This window comes from Piliocolobus tephrosceles, chromosome 5 (genome assembly GCF_002776525.5).
Source record: "Piliocolobus tephrosceles isolate RC106 chromosome 5, ASM277652v3, whole genome shotgun sequence".
NCBI lineage: Eukaryota > Metazoa > Chordata > Mammalia > Primates > Cercopithecidae > Piliocolobus > Piliocolobus tephrosceles.
The window spans coordinates 161,747,576-161,771,127 of NC_045438.1; the positions used below are offsets into that span (position 1 = coordinate 161,747,576).

At 42.5% G+C, this 23,552-nt stretch overlaps 1 protein-coding gene across 6 annotated transcripts in view; it reads right to left on the reverse strand.

Moving 5' to 3' along the window:
- The window catches only part of LY86 (lymphocyte antigen 86), a 63,223-nt gene that overhangs the window by 29,600 nt on the left and 10,071 nt on the right, over positions 1–23,552 (reverse strand). The window lies entirely within an intron of this gene.

The window sequence follows — 23,552 nt, forward strand, 5'->3', positions numbered from 1 at the left end:
TATTCAAAATTTGCACCAATATTGTTTTCACACGAATTACTGCATTTATTCAAAAGCATATTGCCCAACACTTTTTAAAATAAGCCTGTGATATTTTCATCAGCTCCCCCCAGTGTCTTCAAAGCCAGCGTCATGTTCACTCTGACAACGGGGCTTCCATCCATGGAATGAACAGCGTCTTCTCGTTGGGTTATATCTTTACTTGTTAACGTTTTTATCACAGAAAAATTTTATCATTGCCTGAATTCTTTTAGTTCCTGGACATTTGGCTTTAAAATTGCTCATGGATTGCATAGAGCCTTTAATAAAGTATCTATTATTATTATCAAAACAGAGGGAGGTACAAAAGTTAGGAGAGCTTGAGTAGACATTAATACTTAGGCTTAAAATATTTTCTTAAAAGATTTTCAAAGTTAAGACCTGCCTTTGTAATTCCATTTTATCTCATCCCCTCCCCTCCCCTCCCATCCCATCCCATTTAATGTAATACTTCCCCCCCCAAAATATTCCACTATGTACAGGTATTGTGCTAGATATGATGAGGCTATAAAGATAATATTTTCTGCATGTAACTTCTGCTCATTCACAAAGCTCCAATGGTTTATCTGTGCCTCAGAATAAAGTCCAGAAATGAGTGACTGGCTCCAACTTCCATCCTCCACATCATAAATCCATCCTCCATTCCTTGAGACCAACACACCAGCACATTCCCACCATGTTTGATTTGCTTGTGTGCTTTCTCCCATTTGCAATGGTCTTAGTCTTTTTGGCCATTATCTAAATCCTCAGGTCTTGCTCATTCCCATCTTCTTTGTGAAGGCTTCCCTAACCCCAAATATTCTCTTGTTTCCTTGAATTCTTAAAATGGTGATGTCTGGCACTCTCGGTAAGTGTACAAACGTGTATCACTCTGTACTTTGCTACATGGCTTATCCTGCAACACTGAATCTAAACTTGAGATTCATTACAGGCCAGAGCTAGTTTCTTGTTTTGTTTTGTTCGTTTTGTTTTCCATTTCCCTTTCCTTTATGTTTCCCACTGGGCTGGAGACAGGAGAGCTATTTTTAACGGAGGATTACCTTGTACTAATAGCCGAGCCTTGTACTTTATGAGTGTTTTCCATTTAATTCTCTAGGTTCCCCAGCACCTAGCAGAGAGTCTCACAGCCTCACAGTCTGACACACAGTAAGCACTCCATAAATGTACGCATTGAGTGAATGGATGGGCCGTGTATTGGAGCTGTTTCTCAGCTCCAAATCCAGCCCTCTTTCCTCTGATTTTTAACTGGGCTCTCGGTAATCATGTTGCTCCTTCGCTGTCTGCCAGTCAAGATAGCAGGGAGACGGATGCTGGAGTTGAAGAAGGGATTTACTCCTTCTTGAGTACTTTCTGGGAGTGTCACTGGTGATGAACCAACACCTTGGCAGTGGAAGTTGGTTCCAGTTGGCTCTCTTTTGCACCTTCCCAGCATCAGCTGACACTCAGCTCTGTGGGGCCCTAAGCTACTGCAATAACAGCACATCAGAAGCTGTCACCCCTTCCTTAGCAGTCTGTCTCAGTTCTATAGGGTCCTTCTGTCAAGCATCCAGTTTCTAATCCCTACAACCTGTGCCTTTTGCTCTCCCAGCCCTCAGTGGTCCTTTCTTTGCTCTTTTGGTTCTCCAGCAACTGGTCCTCTAACCAACTTCCTATGTCAAATTCTCTCTGTTAAAATAACTGATATGGTCTTCGTTTTCCTGACAGGACCCAGACTTGCAGAATAAACAATAATCTGAAGAGATAGGTATGAGTTACCTCATTTTACTGTTTTGAAAATATAGACTGGGAGATGTTGTATTAACTTACCCAGATCCCAACAGTAGAAAGTGTCAGAGTCAAGATTCAAAGCCAGAGTTAAAAACAAACAAACAAACAAATTGCTCCCTGGTATTATGCAGTGAAACTCACAAAGCAGAACCTCAACTACATATGTTACTTATTTGATTTGTAAGATTGCCCAGAATATTTTGTGTGCAGGCATATGGCATCTGGTAGTTCTGTTTCATAACTGATTTCCATTTCAGCTTAGCTATGAGCTCACATTTGCCAATGATAGTGTTCCAGACAGTTTTATCATCCACATTGCTGACCTGGAAGATGCATCATTGTCTATGATATCTGCAATGGAAATGATCACTAGGCAATTTCAGCCTGGCAAATCTAACGTAAGTACACTTTTGTTTGATCAAAACCCCTTTGGTCCAGTCACTAATTTTCCTAAGGGTGGGAAAGAGCCCTTTTGTCTTATGCTCACTGGACTCCTTCCTAAGTATCTCTGTGCTGTCCCAGGGTCTCTCAGCCTGGAAAATAGGAGCACGGGGTTGGAGACGATAGTTCCTGCTACATCCTTGGCACTCAGTATTGAAAAAGATAGAAGCCAATGAACAGATGCTTAGGAAGGTGCATCCTCAAAATTGTGGATAAATTTAAGTTGCTATCCAGGCAAAATAAAAGAGGCTAAGTATGTATTGTGTTGTTGATTAGCAGCTATATAATTACACTGTATGTTTATCAATATTTTAAAGGTATAGATAGTAAGAATCAACTAAGGGCGGGAGAAGGAAATAAAGCATTTTCCTGGTCCTAGAAACACATTGTTGTTAGGAAAATAATCTCAATAAAGAACAAAGTCACAAAGAAAGCTGTAGGCTGCATCTCTCTGAGGATATGGATATAAAAGTAGAAAGACAGATTTTGCTTAAAAAGCGCTTAAGGGTTTGGTGAGCTTTCCTAGCAGCTATTTCAAATTTATATGCAAGACTGATATCTTTGAGTGTAAACATGCAGTTTGTGGTCCTCTTGGGGAAAGTGACATTGGTTCCTCCTCCTCCCCCAATCCCACCCTCTCAAACTCATATCCTTCTCTGTATTTATTTGCATTTCCACTCAGGCACTTTGTATGTTCTAGATTACATTATATTTGTTTGTATACCTTTGTCATTCCTCCACTAGATAACGCAAAGCTGACTCCCCAGTGCCAGGGCTATACATAATCTCTTAAGATTGTACTAGATCTCCAGTGATTGTCTGCTGGATGAATAGTAGTGGTTATTTGTAGTAAATTTGCTGAGAACCTTAAAGCAGGATTCCTCAACGTTGTCACTATTGACATTTTGTTTTGGATATCCCTTGTGGTGGGTGCTGCTCTGCGCATTGCAGGATGTCTAGCAGCATCCCTGGTCTCTACCCACCAGATGCCAGTAGCACCCCCATACCCTCTGGTTGTGACAACCAAAAATATCTCTAGACATTACCAAAGTATCCGTGAGGGACAAACTCACCCCTGGTGGCGATCACTGCTTTAAATAATCGCTTTATCAATTTCCAGGCTTTACTGATACTGCAAATGCCTCAGAATCACCCACCAAAATAAAAGATGGTAGGTTGCATTTTAAAGCAGTTCTCCTTCTACAGTATGAACAGTGATGGGCAGGCTGAGAATGGAGAGACTTTCCCTTGGACCCTTGCTTCAGTAACTTTTAATCATGTAAGATGGATCATCCGACTTTGGACTTTCTGAAACAATAACATTGGAAAGTTGATCAGAGTTGGTGTTCTGAGAATTTGAGGAAAGAGATAAGTGTTTCCTCAGGATACTTCACTGTATTTCAGCAAATGAGCTCAGGAAAGAAGTCAAAGCTTCATCATGAAATAGAAGACTTCATTTTCAATATTTCTTCCTTGGCCTCTATGTGGCACTCCCTTGCTCTCTGTTCTGTTGACTTCTATGGCTTCAGCCCAAGGGAGGACGGCATTACAGTGGGTGAACTCAGCAAACCCCAAACTGCCCCTGCTCCCCTCTCCCCCGGGCGGGTGTGCCCTCGAAGGCAGGCTTCTCCAAACCAGCAGCGTGTGAACCCTGCCAGAGGTGAGGAAGAGCACCAGGAGCACGGCCGGCAGCATCTGTTTTGCATACTAAGGGCAGCAACAATCAAATCTCTCCTAGAAAGGTTTTCTTGGACATTCATGGAGTAAAATAGAGTTGGATAAACAAGCTGGGTTTAGAGTGAGCAGCATTTGAACAGATCTCAGCTCCAAAGGTATTTTTGTGCCTTCCACCCTCCATTAGTGGCCTAGGCTGGGCTAGACCTGGGCAGCTGTCAAGGGGAACACAACCTTGTCAGGATGGCTTCTATTAACAGCTAGCAGTAGGCTTTCAAATGGAATCAGTAGGAAGAAGACGAAATCCAATGACACAGACTCTGGGAGTGAAATTCCTCAGCAGAGGATGGTGGGGGCCTGGGTACACTCCACTGGACCAATCCTCGATTTGACTTCAGGCAACCGGAAAGCTTGGATGTATGTCTCTAAGTCCTGGAGTCCATGGATGTAGCTCCGCCCCCTGTGGCCTCTGCATTGCTGGCTGGGTAGTTTGAGGCATAGAGGAGGGCCCAACTCTTATGCAGCTAGTTCCATTTTCTATATTCTAGCTCTACTTGAGGTTTTTCTTTAGCTTTATGTTTTGAAATAATTATATTTTCATAGGAAATTGCAAAAAGATACAGAGAGGTCTCATATGTCTTTCCCCATCTTCCCCCATGGTAAGATCTTACATGGAGGACAATACCCAAACTGGGACATTGACATTGGTACAATCCACAAAGTTTATTCAGATGTCAACAGTTTAGTCTGTGTGTGTGTGTACAAGTGTATGTGCCTATATTTTACAGTTCTATTGCTTGGGTTTAAAATGGTTAGAAATTGGTCTTCCTCCTCTCAGGGGAGGGTAGAATTCTTACAGCAGAGTCACTGTGGAAAGGAGCTGACTCCCCTCCAACCTCACTTGCACCAGCCTTCCACATACTCACGGCCAAGTGCAACCCCAAGATTGCAATGTCCTTCTTGCTTTGTAAAGGTAGTCTTTCTCCCCCTCCCTTTATCCTATGTCCTTCTCTTCTCTCTTCCTGTCTCTCATTCTCTCTCTCTCTCTCCCCCTCTTTCTCTTTTTCTTCTTATATCAGTACTTAGATCTGGCTACCATCCTGCGATTAAGAACACTGACTTTTCTTCAAACACATCTTAACCTTCATGGCTCATTCCCTGTGGCCCACATTACTCTAAGAGCTGGTATTGCTTCCTGCATGTGCTGTTGGCAGAACACAGGCTGGCCCCAGGAGAATGTTAAGTATTACAAGTACGCTTCCGATAGAGGCACGACCTGGGGAGGGAGAAAGGGCATAGAGGGCCCAGGAGACCTTACCAGTCACACACAGCTTAGCTGCACTGGCAGGACTGCCTCTCACAAACAGTTTATGAAAGGAAGGAAAAATTGGGTTAACAGAATGTGAGTAAAGCTGGTCTGCTTCTGAATGCTCAATAAAATAGTACTGGATGGTTGTTTAATAATGGGGGGTGTGTTAGGGTTCTCTAGAAAAACAGAACCACTTGGCACTGGAGACTGAGTGTCTGAGTGTGGTTGAACTGCTAGTTCCGGGTCAAATGGTAGCAAATATTCCTCTGCATCTTTCAGAATTCTTTCCCAAATGTAACAAAATAACAAACAGACCTTGCTTTTGATTTCTTTTTTTTAGGTTGGCTGATGGCCAATTCTGCCAGCTTGTGTTCTGTTTATCATACAGATCTAGCTGGGCACAGATCAGGAAGTCTGTCTTCTTTCAAGGCTGTACTTTTACAAGAGTGTCTGAATTTTCTTGGTGAATTCATAGGATGACATTCAAGGGTCACTGTAGACCTTTACAGGAGGATGATGCATAAGGCTTCAGTAAAATCGCATTGCTGGAAATCCATTAGCAGCACAACGCAAAATTAACTTTCTTCTTTTCTGTCCTTAATGACACTGTGTTCCCTCCGCCTCCTCCCCTCGTATTCCCTCCCACCTTTGTGGAAAAAGAAATAACTTACAATGTGGTAAGTGTATTCTAGCTGTGTTTTTCTATTATGTCCTGATCTCTTCTTTTTTCTACCTGTCAAATCTTATTATTGTAGCACAGCAAGGCTCCCCAGTGGGTCATTATTTCAAATAATAGTAGTTCCACTCCCATTTGACTCTCTTTGGCCAGCATTTCCTCGGGAGTTGACTCACACATTCAAGTCAACTGGCTTCTTGTTTCTTCATCTCAGATATGTAAACGGTGTGTTCAAAATACTTAAACATGTTTCTTGCTTTCAAATGCAACAAAAATAAAACTAACACCATCACTATGGAATATCAACTATTTGTGGCATAAGATGGTAAAAAACTGCAACATCCTGCCAGCTGCCTGGCAACGTTGGTGAATGTGTTTTTGAGTGAGAAGGTATGTTTGGGCTGCTAAACTCAAAATTCCGGATCCCTAGCTTGTCTGCTTTTAATTGCAAAAAAAAAAAAAAATTGAATTCATAATAAGCCTTTTTATTGACAGAAAAGGAGTAGGAATCTTGCATGACCCCTCTAGCCTCTAAGTTCTACTTTCCCAGAATAACCTAAGTTTGGCTTCCATCAGCATAGGAGGAGATGGCTTTTCTATCATGATATAAATATGACAGACTGTAAGAGATGAGTGGCAATGAAGACAGTCTTCTGCCCAAAATATCTTGCCAAATGTCTTGATGAAAATAATGACCTAATTGAGGCAGTTTTGTCTGATCTTTGCATCTTAGGAGTAGATCAACAATGCACTGGCCGGGCACGGTGGCTCACACCTGTAATCCCAGGACTTTGGGAGGCCAAGGCAGGTGGATCACCTGAGGTGAGGAGTTCAAGACCAGCCTGGCCAACATGGTGAAACCCCATCCCTATTAAAAATACAAAGATTAGGCTGGGCGCGGTGGCTCAAGCTTGTAATCCCGGCACTTTGGGAGGCCGAGACAGGCGGATCACGAGGTCAGGAGATCGAGACCATCCTGGCTAACACAGTGAAACCCCATCTCTACTAAAAAATACAAAAAACTAGCCGGGCAAGGTGGCAGGCACCTGTAGTCCCAGCTACTCGGGAGGCTGAGGCAGGAGAATGGCATGAACCCGGCAGGCGGAGCTTGCAGTGAGCTGAGATCCGGCCACAGTACTCCAGCCTGGGCGACAGAGCGAGACTCCGCCTCAAAAAAAAAAAAAAAAAAAATACAAAGATTAGTCAGGTGTGGTGGCACATGTCTGTAGCCCCAGCTATTCAGAAGGCTGAGGCAGGAGAATCGCTTGAACCCAGGAGGTGGAGGTTGCAGTGAACCGAGATCACACCACTGCACTCCAACCTGAGTGTCAGAGTGAGGCTCCATCTCAAAAAAACAAACAAAAAAACAAAAAACAAAACAACAACAACAACAACAAAAAAAACAAATGTACTAAGTGCAAAATTTTATTGTGTATTACCAAGAGGGTGCCATGGTGCCACATAGCATAAGATCCTAACACGAAGGTGAGAGGAAACTGGAACCTGTCTTATGGGTGAGAGACAGTGCATCTTAGTGGCTGGAAGATGCAATAGGAAGAGCAACTTGGCTCATCATTCATTACCTGTAATAGGAAGGGGATTAGGTCTTGGGGATAGAAAGACAAATCAGAACTGCTTCTGGTATCATCATATTTATAATATTTCCATCATCTGATTATGATAGCACACTACTGAATAATAAACTCAACAAAAGATGAGTGTCTACTCTATACTCTAAATCTCTCATTTATAGTCAACACAACACATTATAGTCTCATTATAGTCAACATTTTATAGTCTTCTGTAGACAAGGCATGTTTCCCATGGATTCACTTTATACTATCTTGCCTGGCCTCTCTTCACTTTAAACACCACCTTAATAGCAGTGTCATTATTCTTTCTTACAATATGTTTATTAACTGTCTAATATGCGCTGGACGCTGTGCTAGCTGTGATGGAACCGAGGTGGAAAGGGAGGATTTTGACCAGGCCAGTTCACCCAAAGCCCTACTATTGGTTAAGTAGTGACCAGATTACTAGAGCTCCCTCAAGTCTAGAAGCATCAGGGGAACTTACCTCTTCGGCTTGGTGTTGGTAATCGTTTAACTTTCTGTTACTAATTTGGAGGCAGTCCATGTGGGATAGAAAAGTGGATAAATGCTAGTCTGTTCTGTTTTTACAATGGAAGATTAGACTTTAGCACATGCTTCTCCACTGCCAATGTGGATTTCACCAGCAGGCAGACTCCTTCTAAGGGAGAGCCTGGCTTAGAGACAGCGGGAACCATGGCATTGGTGACACCCACACAACCAGGATACACCTGTTGTATTTAACGCCTGCAGTTCTTACAAATTTGTCTGTCTCTTGACAGTCTTGACAGGGGACATAAACAGGGCCAGAGGCATAGGGTGCTTTACTTGATTGTACAGCTACAAAGATGATCTCTGGGACTTTTCTTGACATGCTGCAAATGCTGAAAAGGAATTCCCTTCTGCTTCTAGAAGTCATGAACTAGATATGATTTAAAAGAAAAAGCTAAGATGTTTGTTGTCCTTGGCATCTGATGTTGTGGAATATGATGGTTGGGTGAGCAGGAACCGACAAACTGTCTGGGAGGTAACAGCTGAGGCCAGCCCAGTCTTTGCTTATTGATGGTGCTAGATTTGAACCAAACATACCAGGAGGTCCTCAAACGTTATTTGAATTGTTCTCATTAACCTTGAGAGTGACCAGGGCATGGGGTGCTAGTTAACATCCCTGTTTGCTAAGGAAGAGACTGAGATTTCAGGCAAGGAAGTGACTTCCTCACATCTCCAGACTCAGCCTCCAGGGCCCTGAGCACTGCACCCTGGTTCCTGTGCGGGTCTCACCCTGGAGCAGGTGAGTGAGGCAGACAAAAGACAGAAGCAGAGCTTTAGATGGAGGCGAAATGAGTCCAGACATGTGTGCCGGGACCTGGTCCTCCTAGGATTCAAATTGCTTACAGAGAGAGACAAGACCCAACAAGCTTCCCAATTTTGATAAAATTCTTCACTGTGATTGTGCAGGTCACTGTCACTCAGCTAAGGTGCTGCTTTTCTCAACCCAAAGGAAACTGGGATAGAGGAAAATGCATTGGAAGTTTTTTTATTAGGAATTAAGAAAAATAATGCATGTAAAGCATCTTGGCCAGTGTTAGGCACATAATAGACAGTTAATTGGGCAAAAGGAGGATGGAGTCTATTAGAAAGAAGATATTATAATACTGACTATTCTCATTATAGTTGCAGAAAATGAAACCAACTTTTTTTTTTAAACATTTTTCTTTTCAATGTAAGAATACCCTAGGTTTAAAATAATTTAGTTAAGTTCATACATCTTTTTTGTATTATTATTTTTCTTTTGAAATAGGGTCTGGTTCTGCTGTCCAGGCTGGTATCAAACTCCTGGATTCAAGCGATCCTCCTACCTCAGCCTCCTAAACTGCTAGGACTACAGATGTGATCCACTGTGCCCAGCATTTTTTTTGAGACAGAATCTCACTGTCACCCAGGCTGGAGTGCGATGGCACAATCTTGGCTCACTGCAACCTCCACCTCCCAGGCTCAAGGGATTCTCATGTCTCAGCCTCCCCAGTAGCTGGGATTACAGGTGTGTGTCACCACGGTGGGCTAATTTTTGTATTTTTAGTAGAGATGGGGTTTCACCATGTTGGCCAGACTGGTCTTGAACTCCTGACCTCAAGTGATCCACCCGTTTCGGCCTCCCAAAGTGCTGGGATTACAGGTGTGAGCAACTACACCTGGCCTTCAGCCCAGCTTTAAGTTAAATAGACATTTCTGAGATGAAACCCAGATGCCAGTTGGGGCCTCCCAGCCCTTGAGATTAAACAGGATTGGTGGAACATAATCTCATGGTTGGGATGCTCTTTGCTGATGGTTCTCAATGTGGCTGCAGGTTGAAATCACTAGGAGAGTGATGTGAAAATACCCATGCCCGAGTTCCACCCCAAACAGTCTCATTTAATAAGTCTGGGTGCTGCCTGGTTTTTAAATGCTACTCAGGTGATTCTATTGCCCTGCCTAGTTTGAAACCCACTGTTAAAAGCCACACCAAGTTTTTTTGCTCATTTCCTGGTACATGATCTTAAACGTGAGACCCTACGTCTGCCGTGTATCACTCAGGCTCAGAGTTTAACCCCTTCATAGATGTCCTAAGAAATCTCCTTACAAACCATTTTACAAGGTGTACAGAATTTATGAAGCGTTAAGAGGCAGCCCCCTCCACTTAGCCCCTGATGACCTGGTGAGATGCTCCCGGCCTCTCCCTCTTTTTTCATGTCTCTGGCTCCTGTCTCTACAGGACACCATGTTTCCCCCTGGCTCAGTCCTGAGGAGTTGGAACCTTGGCAGTTACCCAAGCTCCTCTCAAGAATTCTTTCAAGAAAGGCAAGGCTCTGCTTAGGTAGGATTCCTGCAACAGCCCCTAAAAGCATATTTTTTCTGTTTCATTTCCTGAGCATTGACTCTCTGCCAAACACGATCTTAGGCATGAAAAGATTTGAGATGAGAGTTCAGGGACGAAGAGAACAAAGCTGAAGAGATGAGCAAGGAGAGCTAGCGGAGGATGGGGAGCATGAGACAGGACACGCCTGCAAAAAACTCCCAATGTGGAGAAGAACGTGGAAGAACAGCAGAGCTTGGCAGATGTGAGTGGGCGGCGTGGGGCTGGGAGAGCCAAGACCAGAGAGCCCGGTATGCGCAGGAGTCCTGGGCTGCCTGCAGGCTCGCGGGAGTCTGTGCTCAGGCGGAGAGCAATGATTTGAAGATGGGAATGCAAGCACGCACTCAAAAAAAAAAAAAAGAGTTGTGATTATAAATAAAAGACATTTGGCATCAGTGAAGGAACTAGAGACCAGCAGCATCTTTTACAGCTGAATAAGCTTTATCATCCTTTATGGTCTGTGTTTGTAAGGCAGTCAAGGTTCACACTCTCAGGAATTTTGGGTGTGGTTCTTCCATGACTGTGACTTGCGCGGATTATGTTGTGTTGTGTGTGTTTCGTGTCTCTCCATAAGCCACCATGACTCTTGGAGATGGAAAGTCAACTCATCCATTTTCTTTGTTTTCCTAAACACTGATTTTCTTCTGGACAGGCTGCCTGTATTCCTGAACACGGGCACCCATACAGGCTATAAAGAACAACTTATTCTTTTAGGGGAGAGAAGTAGAGGGTTCTAAGGAATAAACTCTGTGAAAAATATCTCCATAAGAATTTGATAATGCACTAAAAAATCCCTTCACTATTCCTGAATTCCCCGCTCTAGCATCACCTTGCTTGGTTCATTGCACTGCACCATGCCAGCCGGTTAAGTGTTCGAGGAGTGAATGAAGGAAGGCGGATAAACCATCAGGCAGGGAAAGTGAAGGGGCCGTATCACCCTAGCAGTCGTTGAACTGATTTTGGACACAATCAGCTTGCTCTTGGATCTCCTCAAATGTTTTGCTAACACATTGGCCTTTTAATAAATCTTAACTTCGATTTGCCCTCTCCTAATACAAGAGGCCATAAAGATTATTTCCATCTTCATAGTGTTCAGTACTCAGAGTTAGAAGGGTAAATATCCCTCCAGTTAGACTGTTTGGGACACGTGCTTGAAGTCAGAGCAGCTAGCAGAACACAGCAGCAATTTGATTTTTCCTATTTTTGGTAGATGCAGAGAAAATGGAAGGAGAGATGCTACTTCGACAGGAGAGACAAAAGCCCTGCTATTTGTTTATTGGTCCAATTGTAAAGCTTTTTGAGCCCCTACTGTTTGCTAGGCACCATGCTAGATGTGGGATACGAAGATCACTTAGTCTTAGGCATAGCCCCTGACTTTCAGGAGAAAGAGGCAGTAAACAGATGACCGGCACGCAGCCTAGCCACAAGGTGCAGTGAGAGAACAGGGAGGCACCAGTGTGCTAGCGCTTTGCCTTGGAAGCTGTGGAAGCGCTTTTGTGACCATTCATCTTAAGTATGTTCCTATATATTTCCAAATATTTCCAGTAATTACAGATGGGTGTAATAACAGTGGTCACTTCTATAGCTCTTTCCACAGCAGGTGCTGTTCTAAGCCCTATGTGTGTGTTAGCGGAAATCCTCACAAAAGCCTTAAGAGAGATGCTGTTATCATCTGTGCTTTAGAATTGAGGAAACTGAGGCAGAGAGGGTTTATGGAAAGTGTGCAGGTTGCAAACCTTGTACGGGGCTGGAGTAGGAGCCTGTGTATGTAGACTCTTTTCTACCAACTCAGGCACAGAGAACAACATATACAAAAAGTCTCAAGTCCCAAAGTTTGTGTATTCTGGTCACTTCACGTTTGTCAACAAAAGCTCTTCATAAAATTAAGCCAGTTGTGCTTTTGTGAGCTTCATCTTGAATCCTATACATGCAATCAGTCCAGCTTCTTTCTTTGAAAGGCTGGAGGTCAGAGGTGGCTGGTGTTTGCTTAGACATGGACAGACCTTAAAGGTCCTAGAATCACCCCTGGAAGGATAGTGGAAAGACTAGATAATTTTCTTTTCCTCTATTGCTTTAAGTGGTATCAGAAAGGTAGATTTCTGTCTTCTTCCTATATATTTTCAAAGAAGGAGCCTTCCTTGGCAAAATACAAGTTTCTGTGGCTGCTGGGGTCAGAAAGAGTTTCTACCATCATCACAGGCCTTCATCTTGCAGGTAAGCGCAGACGTGCTCACCCTCGTACCCTCTTACTGACTTTGCTGAACATTGCTCACGATGTGGAATAGAATTTCTACATCATCCATGCCCATAGTGTGACATCAAAACCAGTATGTCCTTTGCAGCCCTTAAATACACACATGAGAATGCACACGCGCAGACACACACACACACCCCACAAAACAAAACCCCAGCCCTGCCTCGCTTTGGCCTTCTAGCTTGACCATTTTAGGGCAACCTGTCTTGGTGTGTTCCCAGGGACCAGAAGCTTCCGTGTAACTTAGGCAGTAAATCAGGGTGTCAGCTAGCACTCACCTTGTCCCCCTAAGCTGCCATTTCCTCACTTGTAAGAGGAGGAACTGAGTACTATTTTAGGCTTCATGCTTCCTTCCTGTACCAGGCTTCTCAGATGCCCCGGAGGCCAGGGCAGTGGAGCCCAGACTCTGGGGGCCCGGGGCCTGCACTGTGGATCATAAAGGCAGAGGGAGATGCACAGCCTCAGGCCCAAGAGCTTCAGGCCATTTTTTAAAATAAAATCTTTTTATCTTGAAATAACGATAGACATAGGAAGCTATGCAACGAGTACAGAGGTGTCCTGTGTACTTTCACCCACTTCCCTTCATGGTAATATCTTACATAACCAAGTATCAAAACCTAGTCATTGACACTGGTGTACTCTACAGACTGTATTCAGGTTTTAGCAGTTTTCACACACACGCACGTGTTTGCTCATGTAGTTCTATGCAGTTTTACTGCATGTAAGCACTACCATATAGATCCTGGCTGGGCGTGGTGGCTCATGCGTGTAATCCCAACACTTTGGGAGGCCTAGGCAGAAGGATCGCTGGAGCCCAGGAGTTCAAGACCAGCCTGAGCAACATAGGGAGACCCTGTTTCTACAAAAGTAGAGGCCAGCACCCTTCCTTGCCAGTGCAAACGTTTCTTGCAATGTTCAGGGCCCTGGAGCCAATCTTGGCCATACACAGAAACCTACAGAACAAGCATGAACTCTTTTTTTAAAAAATATTTTAACTTTTAATGGACACACAATAATTATCCATATTTATGGGTTTGCTTCCTAAATGCTTTCTAGTATGAGAGCAACTTAGCTTATTTTTCTCCTTGGCCTCCCTACATGTGCTAATGAGTTGTCTGTGGCTGCTTCCAGTCCCCCAGCAGACCAACAGGAGGAAAAAAATCAATTTGCACTTTTCCTAGGAAGCAATCCTGTTGGCAGAGCGGACTCATAAAGACCCTCCTTTTCTATGTTAGCATGTTGCCGAGGGGCCCACGTGACACTGCTTCTGAATGTGGCCTCCTGGATTTAAGGTGGAGGAGTGCCTCAACTGAGAGGCCCTTGAAGGAAGAGAAACCGTGTAAGGAAGTGCATAGAGAATAAGAGACCCCGTATCTCCAGGGTGTGGAATCCAAGGCTTCCTCCCTAAAGATATCATGGAGCTTCCCCAAGAAGGCAGAGTGGATACCCAGCGGGAGTTCCCACCCAGATGTCTTGAACCGGAACCAGGGAAGTCAAATTCTACATTCCCAAAGCCAATTCGCCATTTCTTTCTGCATCTCTTACGTCAATGAGATGAAGCCAGAATGGGTCTGCTGGATGCCGCAAGTCTGCAATAGAGCTCTCCTGGATAGGAAGGAGGGAGGTGCTTCTACGGGAACCCTGAATTTGCTTGTACTTTATCTTCATGTAACACAGACCATCCGGGAATAGGATCCCGGGACTATGAATAATGTGAGATTACAAGCTCTTACAGGTGGATGCTGGAGGGGAAAAACAGAGCTGCCATTGGCTTGGTCTCTCTGCCAGCAAAATAAATTCCTGACCAAGGCAAGGACTCATTTCTCTGCCTCCAGAATCAACACACCCTAGCATTCCCTTCCTGATTAGAGGAATAAAAAATACTTCTGCTAAAGATATAAAAAGAATTATATTGAAAGATAGCAAGCTGCCACGAAAAATAAGACAGGAAATTGGATTTCAGATGAATAAAGGAGAAGAGTGCACCCGTTGAACAATCACAGCCTTCCCCCGCAGACCTGCACACAAGTTAAACACTACGTGTGAGTTTCTTCTGCTTCACAGCAAAGTTTAAAGGCCTGGCTCAACATTGTGCCATTCTCTGTAACACCATTGCTGTAACCATTTGGATATTGTTCAGCCTTTTTTTGCCATCTGTTCATGTGTCTTCAGAACATAACATTTAAAAACTGTTAGTGTGCATGGAACTATTACTAGACAAAACTGATACAACTAGAGCAATTAGTCTAAATACCTTTGCCCAGGCTTAAGCTGCTGAAAACTGGAGAAAGAAAGAAAGTACTGGGCTGGTAAACATTTTCTGACACAGGAGACATAAATAATGGATATTCATAAGTTTGTAATTGCAAAAAAGTGGAAACAACCTAAATTTTTATCAAAAGGAGGAGGGACACAATTGTAGTCGATACATATAATGATGTACTGTACCGCCATAAAAATGAATTAACTAAAGCAATGCATGCTAGCTATCTCTTGAAATAATGTAATAAATTAGTCTCCAAATAAATTGCTAATTCAACTTTCATTAGTTCCAGTAATTTGTAGGTTAGCTTTTTCTGTGTAGACAGTCATATTGTATGCACATAATAACATTTTTGTTTCTTCCTTTGAAATCCTTAAACATTTTCTTTTTCTTGTCTTTTACACTGGTGAGGTCCTTCAGTACAACTTTGAATACAAGTGGTAGTGATGGGTGTATTTGTCTCACTCTTGATTTTAAAAGGAAGGTTTCCAGTGTTTCACCATTAAATGTATTGTTCACTGCAGATCTATATTTTAGGTGTATTTCTTTAAAAAGCAGACAGCTAACTTATAAAATGCAATTTGTCATTTTTTGTTTTGTAAGATCAGGTTAATATACTCCATTTATATTTATTAAGGCTTTATTTATTTATTTATTTATTTATTTATTTATTATTTTGAGACGGAGTCTCATTCTGTCAGCTGGAGTGCAGTTGCACTATCTTGGCTTACTGCAACCTTCGCCTCCTGGGTTCAAGCGCTTCTCCTGCCTCAACCTCCCGAAAAGCTGGGATTACAGGCACCCGCCACTATGCCCAGCTAATTTTTGTATTTTTGATAGAGACGGGGTTTCGCTATGTTGGCCAGGCTGATCTTGAACTCCTGACCTCAGGTGATCTACCTGCCTCAGCCTCCCAAAGTGCTGGGATTACAGGCATGAGCCACTGTGCCCAGTCAAGTTTCTGATATTTTAATAATTATTTTATCCTATTTTGGGTTTTCTTTCTTTATGCCTTTCCTCCTTTCATTTCAGCATTCTTTTGGATTAATTGGAATATTTTAATTTTTTCTTTTGTTTTTACTGTTTTGTTTATAGTTTGGAAATCATGTACTGTATTTCTAGTCTTGTAGTACTTACCTTTGAAATTTTAACATGAATATCTTAATAAATCTTAAAAGGAAATAAACTTTTTCCTACCTATTTTAAAAACCTTGGTATATAAGTATGTATGTATTTATTTGTTTGTTTTTATTGTGGCAAAAAACACATGACATTGAATTTCCCATCTTAACCATTTTCAAGTGTACAGTTTGGAAGTCTTCCATATATTCACATTGTTGGGCCACAGATTTCTAGAACTTTTTCATTTTGCATAAATAAACATTGTCTTTACTCTCCTCCCTGTAAAAGACCAGGTCAAGGACATGAGAATGCTTTATGTTCACTCACCAGCCCCTCCTCCGCGTGCTATTGTTATCTGCCCTTTTGCACTAGGCAGCCTCCAATATGGCCCCAGGTATCCCCTCCTACACTGCATGTCCTGTGCAATCCCCTCCTCTGAAGTAGCCCAGTGACTTGCTTCTAAGCAGTGGAACATGGCAAAAGCATTGGGATGTTGCTTCTGAGATTAGGCTGCAATGTCATGAGACTTTGACAGCTATCTGTCATGTCCTCTCTCTCACTCTGGGAAGCACGTTGCCAAGTTGTGGGAAGACCGCCATGGTAAGGCGCTGATATCTCTGGCTAATAGCCATTGAAGACTTGAATTCCACTAACAGCCCTGTGAGTGGGCATGGAAGCGGATCTTTGGAGGTCTGTTCATTGCCATGTACTCACATGAGTTTGGAAGCAGCTGCTCCCCCAGCCACGCCTAGAAATGACTACAGTCCACCTTCATCACCCTTTGTCAGAGACCACCAACTAAGCCACATCCAAATTCCTGCCCCAGAGGAAAAAAAACTGCAAGGTGAGGTGATAATGCTTATTGTTTTAAACTAGCAAATTTTAGGGCATTTGTTATGCAGAAATAGACATCTAATACATTCTTGTTCCAAATTCATCATTATCATCATTACATTCATTGATTGTTAAAATTGCCACCGCTTTGCTTGTCATTTTTTTACATCTCAAAACTGACTTCTGGGATCATTGCCTTCTCAAGTACCTTTACAATTCTTTTAGTGAGAGTCTTTCGGTGGCAAACACTCTAGATTTTTTTTTTCTCCAAAAAGTCTTTAATTTACTCTTATTATGGAATGACTTTTAACTATACTGTATATAGAATTCTAGGTTCTAGGTTGATTGTTATTTTCTCTTTTCTATGATAGTATTGCTGAAGCCTGCTGTCAGTCTGTAACTTCTTTTAGGTAATTTATCTTGCAACTTTTACCATTTTTTTTCCTTTGGTGATTTGTGGTTTTATCCTGGTTGGTCTAATTGTGAAATTCCTATTACGAACCTCTGTGGGAAACTCTGTGGGAAGCACGTTGCATGTTGTGGGTAGCCTGGTGGAGAGACCCCCATGGTAAGGCACTGATATCTCTGGCTAATAAACACTGAAGATTTATTGTGTTTATTGAACCTGAGATTCATGTCTTTTGCAGTTCTGGAAAATTTTCAGCATTTTTTCTTCAGAAATTGCCTTTTCCCCTATTTGTTCTATTTTCTTCTCTAGCTGTAGCTCCATATTTTTTGTTTTTATATTTCTCTGTAGTAGATTTTGAGTCATAGCTCTAAACCTTTCATCCAGTCCATCAGTTCTCCCTTGAGCTATTTTAAAATCAATGTTTTAACATATCCGTATTTTTTATTTCAATGATTAAATGTTGCATTTTAAAGGGTTTTATTTTATTCTTTTTCACACCTCCCTGATTATTTCGATATTATTTTTTCTCATGCTTTGATTTTTTTTAATTAAAGAAGTTATACATTTTATTTTTATATTCTGTACCTTATATTTCTAAAATCTAATACCTTTGGGAGTAGAATTCTACAGTTTGGGTTTTCTCTGCTGACTCTTCCTCATAGTGGTTTATTTCCTTGTCTTTTTAAATTTTGGACTGTGAGCTTATGGTTAAAACTTTAGAGACCCAGTGAAATGTGAATTGAGGGTATATGACCCCATAGAGATAATTAATATTTCCTTCTGCCTATATGCCTCAGATGTTCCCAATCAATAACCACTCTAAATTTAATTTCTAGGCTTGAGTTTTTTTGAACTAGGAAGGTAGTATAAACATTTGGGGCCCAAACCAAGATGATAATATGCTTAGATGACATATTTGCATAGAAGACTTATTTTCCCAAGAGATTAGGCAGAGTTAGATAAGTTTTTTGTCTTCTGTTTTGCATAATAGTGTTTTTCTTCCTTACCTGCTTTTTTCTTTTTCTTTCATTTTTATTATTTTTAATTAAAAAATTTTTTAATTAATTATTATTTATTTATTTATTTTACTGTGACTATAACTCTTAGAAGGTTGTAGCTTCATGGAGGGATCAACTTTCCATCTCGCACGGTGAAGGGCTTGGTTACCAAACTCATGCACAGCCATTAAAGCCTAAGTTCTGGCTAATGGAGATTGACACATTTTCTGTGGGTAGACACACAACTTTATTGTTGGTTTTCCACTCTGTGTTTTTTTGGTGTTTTTTTTTTTTTTTTTGACTTTGGCTTTGGCTTTGTTTTGACTTCTGGAGACCTCTCATCACTTTTTTTTTTTTTTTTTTTTTTTTTTATTGCAAGCTCTGCTATATATTTAAAAGATATGTGGCATATCTTATCCATAATTTTCAGATATTTTATAGCAAGGCAGTTTTTTATGATAGAAAGAAGTTTTTTATGTAGACAAGAAGACTGCCCACTTCATATGGTTTCCTTAGACGTGCGGGTAATTTTTTTGTGAACTGTCTTGGTTTCTCTTTTGCCAGGGTCCTGTTCATGAATGCTTTAGTGTGATGTTAGAGATCCAAGTGCACAAGGACACTGCAGGGTGCTATGGTCTGAATGTTTGTGTCCTCCCACGTTTATATGTTAAAACCTAATTCCCAATGCAATCATATTAAATGGTGGAGGCTTTGATCAGGCCATGAGAGCAGCACCCTCATGAATGGGACAAGTGCCTTCATAAAAAAGGCCTGAGGGAGCTTATTTGCCCTTTTCGCCATGTAAAGCAGAGAGTGAGTCCTCCCCAGACACTGAGCCTCCTGTCACCTTGATCTTCGACTCCCTGGCCTCTAGAACTGTGAGCAACGAATTTCTGTTGTTTATGAGTTACCCAATCTAAAGTACTTTGTTATGGCAGCCTGAATGAACTAAGACACCAGTATTTATTTTCCTCAAAGATTTCTTCCTGTAAACACCTATAACTCTTTGCTTGAGGGCTTTCTGTGACTGTGGGAGTAAGCTTGTCCAGTACACAGTCAAGCCGAAAGTGCTGAGAGTTAATGCCTCCAGGAACAGCTCTCAACAAATAACAGGTGGGAGTTGATAGATCAATACCCCAATTTCTTCCCGCTGGAGATGTGACATCTCTAAGGCATGTTCCACAAGGGCTCCCCAGGGTCCCCAGAAGGACTGAACCCCAGTTACCCACAGCGGTGGGCTGCGCTGGCTTCCTTTTTTTCCCTGTTTCGCTTCTTCACTCTCCTGCTGATGCCTACCAGGGTCATTTCTCAAACAAACTTGCAGTCAGTTCTTTGTGCCGGGGTCCATTTCTGAGGAAACTCTAAACTTAAGCAATATTTAAGCAAATTCCTATAATTCACATTGAGTATGGACTATGTATACTGTACTAATTCAGATATGGTTTCACCACCAGAGTAATTTACACCAGGTTTCTTGCTTTCGGCTTTGTTTTGGAAATGCATGTTTCAGTGGTGTTTGTGGGTATCAAGAAGAATTTTTAATAGATTTGGGTCTGCTAGTTACCAAATCTAGCAGTTCCAGATGTTCAAATGGTGATGGGACTGGCATGAACTAGGTATCCTTGAATACTTGATTTTTGGGCTGATGAGAATATTCCAAATTGAACAAGTGGATACATAATTATCATATAATTAGCATTCTTTGGGACTCGTGTGGTGACCCCACTTTGATACAGAGGGTGGTGATGGTGAAACTGAACTGAAGGATGTTTCCTGGAAATGCTTTGAGTCAAGAAGGGGAAGGAAGGTGGTAGGGTCAGGTGGCATAAAAGGCATGACCTGGCTAAACCCTTTCTTCTCCATTGCAGAGGCTGCAAATGGTTAGCCCCTGTACTGTTCCTAGCTTCCAGATGGGTTTTGTTGGTCTGTACAATGTTTAAACACACTTAGAATAGCTGCCATATTTATAAACTAGGAGGCTGCACCTCTAGATGAAGAACTTTAGCTTCTTTTGAAAAATGAGATCAGGCATCTCAGTTCCTGCATTCCCACATGGCAATCAGATGGAGGGAAACAGAAGTTTCCCTCTTGAGATGAGGCAAGCACCATGGTCCCTTCTGCTTTCTATTGTATATTTCTATTGTATATTACAACTACTTTCTATTGTATATTGCAACTTACCCTCTTTGTTCATCATCTGCCTTTTCCATGAAGATATTTTTGTGTTTGACCCTCGCTTTCCATCTTCTGGCATGGGCGAGATGTAGGGGGTGACTATGATTTAGTAGGAAGGGAACTGTGGCCTTCTCTCTCTGTTGCCTGTTCTCCTACCACTGCTTCCCCCAAATGCTGAAGATCCACTCCCCCAGGAAAGAAGCCCTGCTGAGATCCTGAGATCAGGTAGTATTTACGTAAGAGTCTCCTGCTCATTGTTTCTGTTATTGGCTCTAAAACCTCAGGCACATTTTTGTTAGGATACCTGATACTTGCTAGCAAGCCTGCACTCTGTTCAGCCACTGCTTCAAATAAAAAAAGAGCCACTGGCAATTTTCTCCTCAGGTATGTTTTGGAAATGTGCACATTTATTTACCCATGAATTGCCCTTTAATTTAGTCAAAACTGAAGCCCAGTGTGAGGCAGAAAAGCTATTGCATATCCTGGAAGAATGATGTTCCTGTCTTCTCTCCAAAAACCTCAGTGTAGGTCAGTCTAGAATTTATTCTCTGGAGACTTGAGGCTCCTCATATTTCCCTTTAGGAATATCCTCCATCCAGTTATCTAGACCCGTGGCAGAGATCCCAGTGGAGAGAAGTGGAAGGATTTTGGTGTTTATCTGATGTATGAAGTTGGTTGTATGCAGCAAGGTTTTCTTCATTTGGAGAAAAGACCAGAAGAATCAGGCCCTGGCATCAAGCTTTCCGGTGTTGGGGGCCCAGGTGACCTGCTATATTTTCTTTTCTTTTTTTCTTTGAGATGGAGTCTCTCTCTAGCTCGCAAGCTGGAGTGCAATGGTGAAACCTCCACTCACTGCAACCTCTGCGTTCCGGGTTCAAGCAATTCCCCTGCCTCAGCCTCCCGAGTAGCTGGGATTACAGGTGTCCACCGTCACACCTGGCTAACTTTTTGTATTTTTAGTAAGGAGAGGGTTTCACCATGTTGGCCAGGCTGATCTCGAACTCCTGACTTCAGGTGATCCGCCTGCCTCGGCCTCCCAAAGTGCTGGGATTACAGGCGTGAGCCACCGCGCCCAGCTGACCTGCTGTATTTTCATCAGGCATCTCCTGTCATGGTTATGTGTTTACTAAAGGCTGTTGGAGTCCTTAATGAGGCTCCTATCACAGAGGAGGGCAGCCCTTACTCTAAACAAGCTCTTGCTTTCACTGCCCTATGAAAATGCCATTTCTATGTAAAGTTTACAATAATAGTACATTTATGGAATTCCTTATCCTCTCAATATTATAAAGGAGCCCCCAGTGGTCTCTTGCATATTCAAAGACCCTTATTTTGTAGGGTCTTGGGCAAAGCAAGACGTGGGGAAATGGCCCTAAGAGGAGAGCTGCCTAGAGAGAGGGTCCTTTTGTGCTTTGGGGATGTGGGTGTGCAGGAGGGGGTCTGGTCTTGCCTGATGTGGCATCTTTCGCCTGACATTGGGTGAGTTTGCTTCATGTGATGGTTTTTATGCTTGAATAAGAAGCAGAGCTTGCCTGGGAGGGTGCTGTCGGGCTCTGCTGCTGGCTGGCTGGCTGGCTTTGTGACCATGGTTAGGACACATTGCTTTTCTGGCTCAGATGTTCCTTTTCTAAACAAGGAGGCACTTGGCATGAAGCCCTGAGGCTCTATCTTGCCTGAACATTTTCCAGTACTATAAGGGAACCCCGTCTGCCTGTGGGCAGGGACTGGCAGAATGCTGACCCTCTCGCTGTGCCTGCAGAGCACCAGGCTTGTGGGGAAATAGGTCGTCGTGTGGCAGCTCCCTGCAACCCAATGTTTCACCATCAGCTGCAAGGCAGACTGTCAAAAACCAATCACTCAGCCTCACAGGACATCAGGCTGATATTCAGGAACCACTCCAGTGTCTCACCCCACACTGGGGCATGCTTCCCTCTTATCCCTAGCCATGAAGAACTGACTGAAAAGACCAAAGTCCTCTGCGACTGCGCTGATGGAATGCTAGAGGGTAGGTTAAGGGAAAGTGCTCAAGGGCCCTCTTCTCGGCTGGTTGGGGTGAACGGCATTAACGATACCAGGCAGTTCCTAGAAATAGGAAGACGACTGTTTTGAGCTCCTGAAGACCTCATCTCTCGTGATTCTGTCTTTAAAATTTACTTAGCAGGCATGTCTGGGTGATAACAAAGGTGGGAAGGAAATTGGGTCGTGTCCCAAACACTAGATGAGCACGGAGCCTCGTTCTTAGTTATTTGGAGATTCCAAGCATTTCCATCCATATGGATAGATCAGAGACAACTAGGCAGTTTTTTCTATCTTTGTAAGCAAGTAGGAGTCAGGACAAAGAGTTGTGAATGAGCCAGATAGTCTTGGGAAAAATGGAACAGAAGGACTGATCAGCTCAAGTGGTCCCATATAAACATTAGGCAGAATATCAGGCAACAGTCAAATCAGCACCAGTGATCGCACAGAATATACAAATGGAAAGACAGGTCAATGCCATGTTCTAAGATGATGAACTCGCTAAGTGTTGTAAGGATTAACCCTGACCATGCAGACAAAGTTCATCATGTCCTGTAAATCACCCCTCTAATGATATGTGGAGAAGGCCAGGGCAGGCGTGAGTTTCCAATGATGCCTGCAGGCCAGGTCAATATACAATAAGGGTGGGACAATGGGTTACAAGACACTGACCTAGCACAACTTAAAGAGCATGTCACTTGAGAAAAAAAGCAGCAGGGTAGAGGGAACTTTTTGAAAGAAGAGGTGTAAATTATCTTAAGCATGTAATAGGTCAACTTTAAGTAAAGAGAGCTCAACTTGTGGGCTGTCCACCAAGCCCAGAATCAACTGGTTGGTAAGTCAAAACCTGCATCCTCAGAAGGTCTGAAGAGGTAGCCTTTATCTTTGGTCTGGAATGTATTAGACACCCAGAAAAATACTGAGATAAATTTTACTGTAATCTTGGGAAAGTTTAAGAGTATAGGTAAAAATAAATGTCAGTACAAAGATAATAAAGAGAGAAATGTAAACTCATGGTATCAGTATTTTGAAATGAGGTTAAGAAAAAGAATAATGGGTTGAATAATCTTGTGATAATTTGTGTGTGCTTTGTCTG